This window comes from Bos mutus, chromosome 4 (assembly GCF_027580195.1).
Source record: "Bos mutus isolate GX-2022 chromosome 4, NWIPB_WYAK_1.1, whole genome shotgun sequence".
NCBI lineage: Eukaryota > Metazoa > Chordata > Mammalia > Artiodactyla > Bovidae > Bos > Bos mutus.
Window position 1 is genome coordinate 20,153,135 of NC_091620.1, and position 14,618 is coordinate 20,167,752.

A 14,618-nucleotide genomic window follows, 5' to 3' on the forward strand; every position below is an offset into this window, starting at 1 on the left:
GGGAAGTGCAAGCGGAAGGGACACGATGTCATCTCCAGGTGAAACGTTTAAGACCCAGCCCATGGTTTTCCTCATTCTCCGATTTTCTAAGGTGATGGATAATATTCCAAGGAAGTGGTGGTTCAGTCAAACATAATAAATTTGATCTTTTAAAATTGATATAGATATTAGTAGGAAATATATTGTTACAAACCTGTTTTTTTGCCTACTCTTTGATAAATATTACTAATGAAAACATGGTATCTTTTAGAATAATGAGATTTTGTACTGACTTTTGTTGTTCAGTCGCTAACTTGTATCTGACCCTTTGCAACCCCATGGACTGCAGCATACCAGGCTTCCCTATCTCTCCCTCACCAACTATAGTGAGTGTTTTCTTTTGGCCATGCCAGGCAGCACGCGCGGAATCTTAGTTCTCCAACCAGGGATAAGACGCGTCCCAGCTGCGGTGGGAATATGGAGTGCAGAGTGGTAACCACTGGACCACCAGGGAAGTTCTGTACTTTGTCAGAAGCCCTTTAGTTAAATTGTTGCAAATTGGGTAGCTAGATGCTAAGTTTTTAAGTAATCCTCAAACACCTTTTCTGAGGGTTGTATAGGCTCCTGTAGGAAAGGGATTTAACCTCAAAATGGGAAAAGAATCTTTAAAATTTAGCAACCCAGTGGTTATTCTTGTATCAGATGACAGGCAGAGATCCATTGCTAAGATCTTACTTCACCAGAACTAACCAGGTCTTCATGACAGAAGGTTGTGCTCAGTCGTGGCCGACTCTGTGACCTCATGGACTGTAGCCTGCTGGGCTCCTCCGTCTATGGGATTCTCCAGGCAAGAACACTGGAGTGGGTTGCCATTGCCTCCTCCAGGGGTTCTTCCCGACCCAGGGGTGGAACCCACCTGTCTTGCATCTCCTGCATTGGTAGGAAGTTTCTTTCCTACTGTGCCACCTACAGCTCCCTTACCAGTGCGTAGAAGAGATACACCCTGCAGTACCTGAACAAACAAGTGTTTTTAGGCTCAAGTGATACGCTTTACTTTCTTTTTAATTGAAAACTTGTTCCCCTCAACAAATACTTAGAAACTGACTTACAGAAAGCTTGTACCCGCTCTGTCTTTGCCAGCAGTGATTGTAATCTAAAATGAAAGTGATGAATTTCTAAGAAAAAGATGTGTTTAAAGGAAGACTGAGGATATATTTGCCCTCTTATAAAGGGCTGGTTGTGTTTTTACTTCTATGCATGCAGGTTACTTAACCCACTTTCTTCCCCTGCCCTTGCCTTCTGTGTTAAAGTTGTATTGATAACATTTTAATAAGATGAAGGTAACTTTGTTTTACAGGTATCTGAGTCCTTGTCAGCACTGAGCTAGCACTGAGGTGCTATGAGCACCGAAGTGGCAGGAGCAGTGCCATCCAAATAATCCTTGTGATCTCTATTTGCAAACTTTGGGACACCCCTGACAGCCCAGTGGTTAAGACCCTGCACTTCCAAAGCGAGTTTCGATCCCTGGTTGGGGGATTAAAATCCCACATGGCATGCGGTGCAGCCAATAAAATATAATAATAAATCATTTCCAGACTTCTTTGCAGTTAAGTCGGTGTCATGTGACTCACTTGGACCACGTGCTGCAAGCCTCCATCCCCCCTGCTGTGGAGATGGTGGAAGCCACGTGCTAAATTGACTGTTACAGGATGGTATGGTTTGGAGGAATTCTGGGGTCCCCAAGTGACTGAAGAAGACAGCCCCTCCACCCCAAATCAGGTTTTGCATGAATCAGATTCATTGAGATTCGCAAGCCTGTTCTGTGTTTTTTTGCCAATGTGCTTGTAGTGCTTTTCTTCAAGGAACTTAGATTGTTTGTGGGACTGTTTCTTATAGTTTCTTATACTTATGAAAAGTACTATAAAGGTGTAAAGTGAGCTTTCAGTGGGAGGCCTGGCTCGTCTCTGGCCAGGGAAAGCTCATCTGAGCTAAAATCTGAAGGGGAGAAAGGGACCTCCCTTCTGCCAGACATGTGCCAAAGCCACGAGGCCGGCAAAGGCAGACATGACACCCTCTGTGGCCTGCAGGATATGCCCATCTTAGCTAAAACTGTCTTTCCTTTTAGAAAAGTATGTGAATACAAGTGTATGTAACATTTATAGGGATAATATTGGTTGCCCTGATAATATCAAGATGATCTTCCTTAGTACTTTGAGTAAGATGTGACACATCCTTCTGGTCCTCTTCTTAGCCCAACTAGAGCTTAGCCCTCTCCCCTAAAGTCACTCTACCCCCAGAATCCTGTCCTACAGGGACCTCAACTACCACTCTGCTAAAGCCACTTGCACGTTATTGGGCCACCTGGGGCGTAATTTGAAGTCCATATCACCTGGCCATAACACTGTCTTCAAAAGGAGAACTTGAATGATGCTTTATGAAAAGCTTTCTTTTATGATTTAAGTGATTTATTTTTTGACTGTGCTTGGACCTGCTGTAGGGGTTTCCCTGGTGGCTCAGATGGTAAAGAGTCTGACTGCAGTGTGGGAGACCTGAGTTCTATCCCTGGGTCAGAAAGATCCCCTGGAGAAGGAAATGGCAACCCACTCCAGTATTCTAGCCTGGAAAATTCCATGGACCTACACTCCTTGGGTCTCAAAGAGTTGGACACAACTGAGCGACTTCACTTTCTGTCTTCTTACTTGCTGTGTAGGCTTTTTTTTCTTTAGTTTCAGCAAATAGGGGCTCCTCTCTAGTTGTGGCCTTGGGCTTCTCATTGGGGTGGCTTGTTGTAGAGCAGGCCCTAGGGCATGTGGGCTTCTGCAGTTTTGGTTCCCAGGCTCTAGAGCACAGGCTCAATAGTTGTGGCACACGGGCTCCACAGCACGTGGGATCTTCCCAGATCAGGGATTGAACCCGCATTGACAGGGATTGTCTCCTGCATTAGGAGGCAGATTCTTTACCATTGAGCCACCAGGGAAGCCCCTAAAATTTTTTTCTTAATGGATCCTCATAAGTCTGTAATGCAGTTAAGGCCAGTTATTTGTCTACTTTTGCAAATGAGAACACTGGTTTCAGGAAGGAATCCTTAATGGTTTTGGACTCCACCTCTGGGTCTTTACACAGATCTGCCACCATTTGCTTCCTGTCTGGATGTAGCTCAAGTTTTCTGAGTGTCTTGAATAGCAGATTTGCATTCTTCCTCACCACTATCTCTTCAGGCAGCCTTTCTGACTTGAACATCTGTTTTCTTTTGCACTGTGGAGTCCTGAAGCCTCAAAGTTTAGGGGGAATGATTTTTTGTTGTTATTTCTAGCTATGAAATAACACCAGGAGATGGAAATATAAGAAATTTAGTTTCTTATAGAGGATATGCTTTGTTTAAATCCTGTGGACTTCAAAGATGGCCAAAACACAACTCTTACCCTCTAACTTATAGTCTAGTTCAAGTGTCTGAGACTCAGTGTGTTGAAGTGGCTGGCTTGCTCATCATACTGTATAAACTAAGGAGTGGCAGAGACTTGGGACTTCCCTTGCAGAGCAGTGCTATTCACTGCAGGTGATGGATTCATGGGTTAGGGGAACAATTCACGGGCCACAAGCAACATTTAAGCAGATGAATGGTATATTTATATCAGTGCATCTCATGTGATAAGGTCATGTTTTACCAGCTAGAAATGTAAACTGTTTCTTAATAGCAGTGATAGTCAAAGTTCTTTAAACACTGCTGTCATATCCTACAGTCTTAGGCACTTTGGAGGTCATTCGAACAGAGACATAGAAGTCTACGCACTGCAGCTTGAGACGGTGCATTACAAATATTGGTACCAACACAGTTGCGAAGAAAGAAAGGCAAAGATGGGAACCAAAATGAAGGGAGGGTGCTCATTTACGTGGTTCCTGTTCACCGGCTGGTTACCAAAGAGAAAGTGGAGAGCTGGGCTCCAGCTGGCTTGGCTGAAAGCAAACACCCATGTCAAACATGTGTTGAGGGGGACTTCACTGGTGGTCCGGTGGTTAAGATGCTGAGCTTCCAATGCAGAGGGTGTGAGTCTAGTCTCTGGTGGGGGAACTAAGATCCCACATGCCTCCTGGCCAAAAACTCATAAAATAGAAGCAGTATTGTAACATTCAATAAAGACTTTAAAAATGGTCCACATCCAAAAAAAATCTTAAACTGGCAGGAGAACAAAGACCTCAGTCCTACAACCAGAGAGAATGAATTCCGCCAACAACCAGTGGGGAAGAAGCACCTGGGACCCGCAAGAGACCTGACACCTTGCTTTCAGCCCCTTGAGACCAAGCAGAGAATCCACCTAAGCTGTGACTGCACTTCACAGAAACTATGAGATAATAAATGTGTTTTAAACCACTAAGTTTGTAGCAATGTGTCATCAGTAATAATACACTAATATATGAAGAAATAGCTCTTCAGTTTATATCTTTCTAATACCATTGGTAGTTTTCTTCCTGTGCATATCTCCTTTTTTTGTGTGTATTAGAATATGCTTTCTTTTTAACCTTTTATTTACCCTAATGGTGAACATTTTTTACCCCATTAAACAACTTTAACCCATCTTTTTTTTTTTTAAATTTGAGTAGAAGGGAATGGCAACCCACTCCGGTATTCTCTCCTGGGAAATCCCATGGACAGAGGCGTCCATGGGGTTGCAGAGTCGAACACGACTGAGTGGATAGTTGATCGACACTGTTGTGTCAGTTGCAGGTGTACAGCAAAGTGAATCAGTTATACGTGTGTCCACTCATTCCCACATAGGTCATTATAGAGTACTGAGTAGAGTTCCCTGGGCTATACCGTAGCTCCTTACTATCTACTTCATATATGTTTTGTGGCTGAATCATGTCTGACACTTGAGATCCAATGAACTGTAGCACAGCACGCTCCACTATCCATGGAGTTTCCCAGGCAAAAGTACTGGAATGGGTGCCATTTCCTTCTCCAGGGGATGTTCCCCACCCAGGGATTGAACTCCCATCTCCTGTGTCTCCTGCATTGCAGGTGGATTCTTTACCATTGAGCCAATAGGGAAGCTCATATATAGTTCAGTTCAGTCGCTCACTTGTGTCTGACTCTTTGCAACCATGAACCGCAGCACGCCAGGCCTCCCTGTCCATCACCAACTCCCAGAGTTCACTCAAACTCATGTCCATTGAGTCGGTGATGCCATCCAGCCATTTCATCCTCTGTCGTCCCCTTCTCCTCCTGCCTTCAATCTTTCCCAGCATCAGGGTCTTTTCCAATGAGTCAGCTCTTCACATCAGGTGGCCAAAGTACTGGAGTTTCAGCTTCAATATCAGTCCTTCAAATGAACTCAGGACTGATTTCCTTTAGGATAGACTGGTTGGATCTCCTTGTAGTCCAAGGGACTCTCAGGAGTCTTCTCCAACACCACAGTTCAAAAGCATCAATTCTTCGGTGCTCAGCTTTCTTTACAGTCCAACTCTCACATCCGTACATGACCACTGGAAAAACCATAGCCTTGACTAGACAGACCTTTGTTGGCAAAGTCATGTCTCTGCTTTTGAATATGTTATCTAGGTTGGTCATAACTTTCCTTCCAAGGAGTAAGCGTCTTTTAATTTCATGGCTGCAATAACCATCTGCAGTGATTTTGGAGTCCAGAAAAATAAAGTCTGACACTGTTTCCACTGTTTTCCCATCTATTTGCCATGAAGTGATGGGACCAGATGCCATGATCTTAGTTTTCTGAATGTTGAGCTTTAAGCCAACTTTTTCACTGTCCTTTTTCACTTTAATCAAGAGGCTCTTTAGTTCTTCTTCACTTTCTGCCATAAGGGTGGTGTCAGTCAGCAAAAACAAGACCGGGAGCTGACGGTGGCTCAGATCACATATAGTCGTTACTACATTTTTAAAAGCTGTATAGAATTTATGTAACAATCCTGTTTTTTTTTTTTTTTTTTTTTTAGTTTTATTTTGGCTCTGCTGGATCTTCATTGCTGTGCAGGTGTTTCTCTAGTTGTGGACAGCAGTGGCTATTCTCCAGTTGCAATGCTAGGGCTTCTCTTGTGGAGCACAGACTCTAGGGTGCTTGGCTTCAGTAGTTGTAGCTTGTGGGCTCAGTAGTTGCTGTTCCTGGGCTCTAAGAGCACAGGCTCGATAGTTGTGTTCTGTGGGCTGAGTTGCTCTGTGGCACGTGGGATCCTCCCAGACCAGAGATTGAATCCATGTCTCTTGTGTTGGCAGGCAGATTCTTTACCACTGAACCACCAGGGAAGCCCCAGTTCTGTATTGTTTTAGATTATTTTCAGGTTTTCACTATGATTAGCAGTATGGGTTCACACAATCCATGAAGAATTCCTAAGTCTAACTACCTAGCAGTAGTCTTCCCAATATTTAAAAAACCTTTGCTTGTCTCCAGCTACCAACTAATTCTTCCATTCTCAGTGTAAGAGCTCGTGAACAAGGGGTAACTACCATTTACTGAACTCATGGGGTGTCAGGCCCTGTGCTTACCACTGCAGTTCTCATTTACCCCTCAGAGCAATCTGAAGTGAATGGTGTCTCTGGTTTACAACTGTGGAAACTGAAACTTTCGTTACATCATTTGCGTGTGGTTTCACAGTTGATAAGCGGTGGAGCAGGCTTCAGACGTAACCCCTTCTGATTAGAGGCCAGACTCACGGAGATTGTGCTGCATGTAGCATACTTGCCTCCTCATTCTCCCAAAAGGACATTGCCAAGGGCCACCAGTGAGGGTCCTGCCAAATTCAGGAATTGCAGGCACCTTTGTCTTTGGCTTTTTGCAGCAATAGGTGAAATAGATCACTGTTCTCCCCAGTCTTTAATGTTATTTTACACCTGTGTCTTTCAAATGGCAAAAAGACTAATTGTCTTAAAAAAAATTCAAGGGGTTTCCCTGGTGGTCCATTGGTTAAGAATCCTCCTGCCAATGCAGGACACAGATTCGATTCCCGGTCAGGGAACTAAGATCCCACATGCTGTGGAACAACTAAGCCCTTGCACTTTAGAGCCCATGCTCCACAACTAGAGAAGCCCATGCACCTCGAGAAAGACCCAGCACAGCCAAGAAAAAAAATTCCAGTTCATCATGATCCAGAACTTCTGTGAAAGGCAAATAAATTGTTAGGAAAATTAGATGAAAAACATCCTTCAAAGTACAATTCCAAAGTTGTTGTTATTGATTTCAACAGACCTAAAATTGGATGTTGTGGCAATTCTAAATTGATTCGTGTCCGACTCTTAGTGACCTCATGGACCATAACCCACCAGGTTCCTCTGTCCATGCGATTCTCCAGGCAAGAATACTGCAGTAGGTTACTATGCCCTCCTCCAGGGGATCTTCTCAACCCAGAGATCTCTTATGTCTCCTGCATTGGGCAGGTAGGCTCTTTACACCAGCGCCACCTAGGAAGCCCACCAAATTGTTGTTCAGTCACTAAGTCATGTTGTGTCTGACCCTTTGCGACCCCATGGACTGCAGCATGCCGAGCGTCTCTGTCCTTCACTATCTCCTGGAGTTTGCTCAAACTCATGTCCATTGAGTCCATATTACCATCCAACCATCTTATCCTCTGTTGCGTCCTTCTCCTGCTCCCTTCTCTTTCCCATCATCAGGGTCTTTTCTAATGAGTCAGCTCTCCACATCAGATAGCCAAAGTATTGGAGATTCAGCATCAGTCCTTCCAATGAATGTTCAGGGTTGATTTATTTTAGGATCAACTGGTTTGATCTCCTTGCTGTCCAAGGGATTGATACAAAGATTTCTAAGGCTCTGGTTTCTGTACTTCTTGGCCTGGGACCAGGCATATAGTGCAGTCCCTTGCTTAGCAGCATTGGTTGACACCATCTAGTTCTCGTTTCTTCAGACTTAGTGCGTCCTTTCTCTTCCTCCTAATTATGGGCATTCCTTGAGGCATTTAGGAATTCCTCTGGCATTTCCACTTTTGCTTATATCTCTGTGGTCACCAGCCACTAAGGCTTTGGCTGCTGAAGCTTGGAGAGCTGGTAGAAGCAACGGATGGGTTCTAGTCTGTGATACAATTGTTGGTCTGTGGACTGATGTGTGGGAATCTCCTTATGCTTTGAAGAGACTTCTAACAAGTACAAATTATGGATCCTGGTCCAGACTTACTGAAGCAGAGCTGCAGGGCTGGGACCTGGTATGTTCAGCAGGTGCAGTGGCCCATCCCATGCCAGGACATAAATGCATTCTCTAGTCCAGCCTTCTCTTCTTCCAGTTGAGAATACTAAAGCCCCCACAGGGGAAGTGACTTGAAAGTGAAAAGAAAGTGAAAGTAACTCAGTTGTGTCCAACTCTGTGACCACCATGGACTATTATAGTCTTTGGAATTCTCTAGGCCAGAATACTGGAGTGGGTAGCCTTTCCCTTCTCCAGGGGATCATCCCAACCTAGGGATCGAATCCAGGCCTCCCACGTTGCAGGTGGATTCTTTACCAGCTGAGCCACAAGGGGAGCCCAAGAATACTGGAGTGCGTAGCTTATCTCTTTTCCAGCAGATCTTCCTGACCCAGGAATCAAACCGGGGTCTCCTGCATTACAATTCAGTTCAGTTGCTCAGTTGTGTCTGACTCTTTGTGACCCCATGGACTGTAGCACACCAGGCCTCCCTGTCCACCACCAACTTCCTGAGCCTGCTCAAACTCATGTCCATTGAGTCACTGATGCCATCCAACCATCTTATCCTCTGTTGTCCCCTTCTCCTCGTGCCTTCAATCTTTCCCAGCATCAGGGTCTTTACCAATGAATCAGTTCTTCTCATCAGGTGCCCAAAGTATTGGAGTTTCACCTTCAGCATCAGTCCTTCCAATGAATATTCAGGACTGATTTCCTTTGAGATTGACTGAGTTGATCTCCTTGCAGTCCAAGCGACTCTCAAGAGTCTTCTCCAACACCACAGTTCAAAGCCCACAGCACATTACAGGCGGATTCTTTACCGACTGAGCCATCAGGGAAGCACGGAATTGACTTGTCAGGTTCATATTGTAAATGGCCAGCAAAGGACTTAAATCCCTTGAGGGGCTACCTGAGTAATAGCTACATCTCTGCACATGTCAAAATGTTACAGAAAGTCAATGTACACAATCATGTTGAGAGAGTCACTTTTTGTGGGATCCCAGCTTTTCTGTAATGTAATTTTTTCTTCAGTGTGCACCAGAAGAAAAAATTACTAAAAATGTTACACTGGAAAAAAATATGAACTTTTCTAAAGCCAGTGGTCCTCACCTCTTTGCCCAAGTGACAAATCCCTTTCTTAGTTTTTCCTCAGTAATACATAATCTTAGTAATTCCCTTAGGTATTTAAAAATGTTTCAGTGTTTTTGTATGATATACAATGGTTAAAATTAAAAAGCAATACTAATGGCTGATAAATTATTAAAGGTTATAAAATTTATTTAAAATGCAATTATTTTCTCCTTAGGCCCTTTTGAGCTCATTTTAAGATTCTTTTTTATAGCTTTAGTGAGATGTAATTCATATACCACACAATTCACTTATTTAAGTATACAGTTCAATGGGTTTTGTTATAATACATTTTTAAAAATTGTGGTAAAATAATAAATATCAAAAATGTTAAGGGTATAATTCAGTGGCATTAATTACATTTATAATGTTGTGCACCTATCATCAACAGTGAAATTTATACATTCAGATATACTAATTTTTTTCCCACTAAAATGATGTTCACTCAGTTATTTTTATTTACATTAAAGCATTGCTGAATTTTAAAATAACCTATGTTTTGTTTTGGAGATATATAGACAATAAAATACCCACAGACAACTGCCACACACATACAAGCTTTTATATGGAGAATGCCTATATTCTTTGAAAAAATAACTGATTTGGTATATCTATAAATGTTAATTTTGTTTCTGTAATTGAAATTTCATTTCTAGATTAGATGAGATTTCAGGCTGCTATTTGTAATCAACTTTCTAAAAATTAACACAATTATTACACATTATTAAACTTATGTGTGGGTAGTTTTTATTCCCAAATGAATAAAAAACTCACTGAGTATAATTATCACACTGTGATCTCTTCTAAAGGTTGGTCTTTTCAAGTTCTAGAGACATCTTGATATACTATGTAGGAATAAGTAAATGAAAGTTGCAATGGTAGTAAAAGCAACTTCTATTCAGGTGAAGAGCAATCTTTGAATGACTTTGCAGAATTATCACCTATTCTGTGCTGCTTCTTAACTTGCGCTTTAATTTCAGCATTCCTGGAGCTTCCAGTTTGGGGCAATTATTTTGGGGTATAAATTAAACAATGTATGAATCAGAAGAAACTGTATGATGTTAAGAACATTTTAGCAGCTTCCCTTCTGCTAATGGTAAACCAACTAGTGAGTCGTTTGTGAATTGTGAGACTTACACATGTTCATTCAATAATTGATCACAAGCTCTTGAACAGATTATACTGATATTGTTGAAAATGAAAGAAATTCAGCAGGCACTGTTATTGCCTTTGGTGACATGAATCCCTGGAACCTCTTGTCAGTCTCAGGGAGGTTTGCAAAACAGCTGTGGGAGCCCCGAGGCATGCTGCTGGGTGGTTCCTCCTCTCAATCTAAGCCTTGGGCTGTGATGGCTGGACATCAGGCTGGCAGAAGCCACCCTGGTTGGCCCTGGATCACAACCATGTCACCTTACATAGGAGGGAACTCGAGTTTCTACATCATACCTGTTCAAAAGGCAGAGCACTCAGCCTGGGCCAGGCGTATTTCAGGCACAGCTCCTTCATAACTCCCCTGAAGTTAGATGGGACTCACCCAGTGCCTCCAACCTGCTACCCTTTCCTCACCCTGCCCCTTCCTCACTGCCTTTTCTCCCCTTCAGCTTCTTGTATAGAGAGAGCTGCACAAGTGTTCTTTGAAGGATGTGAAAACTTACGTATGAGAGTTTATCTTGCAGTGAGTGTACTTGTGTGTTGGTGTGTGTGTGTATGTGTGTGTAGAGGGTGATGAGGGGTTAATGTGATAGAGCCCAAATCCAGTACTGATCATTGTCTGAGAAAGCATATAGCATAACTGTTGAGTGGGCTCTGGAGCCAGATGATTTGGGTTTGAATCCTGGCTCTGCCACTTACTAGCTGTGTGACTTTAATCTCTCCATGTCTCATGACCTCATTTTTAAGATAAGAATTACAAATAATACCTACTTCAAAAGATAGCTGATAGGATACACTGAGTTATGCCTTCCTTGGCAGCTCAGTGGTAAAGAATCCGACTGCCAAGCAGGAGATGGGGGTTCCGTCCCTGGGTTGGGAAGACCCCCCGGAGAAGGACATGGCAACCCACTCCAGTATTCCTGTCAGGAAATCCCATGGACAGAGGAGACTGGCAGGCTAGAGTCCATGGGGTTTTAAAAGAACTGGACATGACTTAGAGAGTAAACAACAGCAAAGTATAAATAAAATCCTGCGGACTTTCCTGGCAGTCCAGAGATTAGGACTCTGTGCTTCCACTGCAGTGGCTTCAGGGTACCATCCCTGGTTGGGGAACTAAGATCCTCCAAGCCGAGCTGCCAAAAAAATAAAAAAATAAAAAATTTGGTACAGTGTCAGGCATATAGTAATTGCATAGTAATGTGTTTGCCATTATTATTACCATAGTAGTACTATTACTGTTACTATTAGTAGACCGTTTTAGTAATAGAGAGGGGAAGAGATTTAGGAATAATCTATGAACAATAAAATTTTCAAATTTTATTTATATTGGTTTTGAAAATTTTTGGCCATGCCCTGCAGCATGTGGAATCTTAGTTCCCCCACCAGGAATCGAACCTGTGCCCCCTCCAGTAGAAACATGAAGCCTTAACCACTGGTCTGTCAGGGAAGTTGCAACAGTGAATTATTTATTTATTTATTTGGCTGCACTGGGTCTTAGTTGTGGCAGGTGGGATCTAATTCCCAGACCAGGAATCAAACCTGGGCCCCCTACATTGGGAGCCCAGAGTCTTAGCCACTGGACCACCAGGGAAATCCCCCAAAAATGAAATATTAACTGAAAAATGTACTTATACAAGGAAATGTACTTGACACTGGCAGACGAAATAGAGGCATTCATAATCTTTTTATTCTTTCAAAATGTCCCTTTGGAACTTAATTTCATATAACTCACTTGTTAACAACCATACAGTTTTGCGGACGTGAGAAAATCACCAGCAGTCAGTCAACGCAGAGCCTTCCTTCACCAGAGCTCTAAAGCAGAACTCACCTGATGAGCTTCTAGTGCCCTGCAAGCCTGTGCTGAGCTTCAGAAAAGCCTGCACCTCTTTCCAAAGAAAGGCAATGCCAAAGAATGTTCAAACTACCGCACAATTGCACTCATCTCACACAGCTAGCAATGTGCTGCTCAGTCCTCCAAGCCAGGCTTCAACAGTACGTGAACAGCGAACTTTCAGATGTTCAAGCTGTATTCAGAAAAGGCAGAGGAACCAGAGATCAAATTGCCAACATCCGCTGGATCATCGAAAAAGCAAGAGAGTTCCAGAAAAACATCTGCTTTATTGATTACGCCAAAGCCTTAGACTGTGTGGATCACAACAAACTGTGGACAATTCTTCAAGAGATGGGAATACCAGACCAGGTGATGTGTCTCCTGCGAAATCTGTGTGCAGGTCAAGAAGCAACAGTTAGAAATGGACATGGAACAACAGACTGGTTCCATGGGAAAGGAGTACGTCAAGTCTGTATATTGTCACCCTGCTTATTTAACTTATATGTAGAGTACATCATGCGAATGCTGGGCTGGATGAAGCACAAGCTGGAATCAAGATTGCTGGGAAAAATATCAATAACCTCAGATATGCAGATGACACTACCCTTATGGCAGAAAGTGAAGAAAAACTAAAGAGCCTCTTGATGAAAGAGGAGAGTGAAAAAGTTGGCTTAAAACTCAACATTCAAAAAACTAAGATCATGGCTTCTGGTCCCATCACTTCATGGCAAATAGATGGGGAAACAATGGAAACAGTGTCAGACTTTACTTTTTTGGGCTCCAAAATCACTGCAGATGGTGACTGCAGCCATGAAATTAAAAGACACTTGCTCCTTGGAAGAAAAGCTATGACCAACCTAGACAGCATATTCAAAAGCAGAGACATTACTTTGCCAACAGAGGTCCATCTAGTCTAAGCTATGGTTTTTCCAGTAGTCCTGTACGGATGAGAGAGTTGGACTGTAAAGAAAGCTGAGCACCGAAGAATTGATGCTTTTGAACTGTGGTGTTGAAGAAGACTCTTGAGAGTCCCTTGGACTGCAAGGAGATCCAACCAGTCCATCCTAAAGGAAATCAGGCCTGAGTGTTCATTGGAAGGACTGATGCTGAAGCTGGAGCTACAATACTTTGGCCACCTGATGCAAAGAACTGACTCAGTGGAAAAGACCCTGATGCTGGGAAACATTGAAGGTGGGAGGAGAAAGGGATGACAGAGGATGAGATGGTTGGATGGCATCACCCATTCAATGGACATGAGTTTGAGTAAGCTCCAGGAGTTGGTGATGGACAGGGAGGCCTGGCGTGCTGCAGTCCATGGGGTCGCAAAGAGTTGGCATGACTGAGTGATTGAACTGAAGTTTTTAAAGCAGACCTCTGTGTGCCCTCAGCCAGGAAAGCTGCTCCACTTCCAACCCTTCTGTCCCAGCACCATCATTTCAACAGAGCCCACACTGGCTAATTACAGGTTGCTGGTGTTCGGATGAACTTGTTCTCACATATATAAACCTGTTGGTAGGAGTATTTAATTCCAGATAACCCGCAGAATGCATCATCCTAGAAGCTGATGAGGTTTTCGAGTGTTGGCTAAGACTGATATACAGATAAATGAAGGAGGAGTGGTGTGAACCCTTCACCTCATAGCCCGCTCAGCCTCTTTCTTCTCTGCCCACTTTCCCCTGATCCACTCAGTTTTCCTTCTTCTTCTTAATGACTGCCTGCTCACTGTCTCTTCTGAAAATTGCTCAGTGGTTTGGTATAGGTATATTGCTGATCTGCCTTGTGAACTCCTGCTTCACATAACCCTTTCCTTTTTAAAAGTTATTTTTGGCTGCAGTGGGTCTTTGTTGCTGTGCACAGGCTTCCTCTAGTTGTGGGGTGTGGGCTTCTCACTGTGGTGGGTTTTCTGGTTGCGGAGCGCGGCCATGTGGCCTCAGTAGTTGTGGCGCACAGGTTCAGTTACCCTGAACCATGTGGAATCCTCCCATACCAGAGATCAAACCCGTGTCCCTGCATTGACAGGCGGATTCTTAACCACCAGACCACCAGGGAAGTCCAGCCCTTTCTTTAGAAGGAGAGTATGTATGTTAAAAAGGTTAGTCTGCTTTGATGCATTTGTTCCTTCTGGCTTATAATAGATTTCCTCCCTGTTTCCAAAAGGTAGGTTGTTTCGTTTCCACAATAAATACATATTGATGTGAACTAAGATGTAATTAATTCTCCGTTGGCTCACTCCCACCCTCACCTACCCTCTGTATAGTAGCAGTTCTCAAGATTTTGTGTGGGGAGAATCACCTGGCAAGCTTGGTGAAGTGTGGGTTTCTGAAAAGATTCTGATTCAGTGGGTCAGCCTTGGGTGTCAGGAATCAGAGATAAACATCCCCTGGCCACTCTCA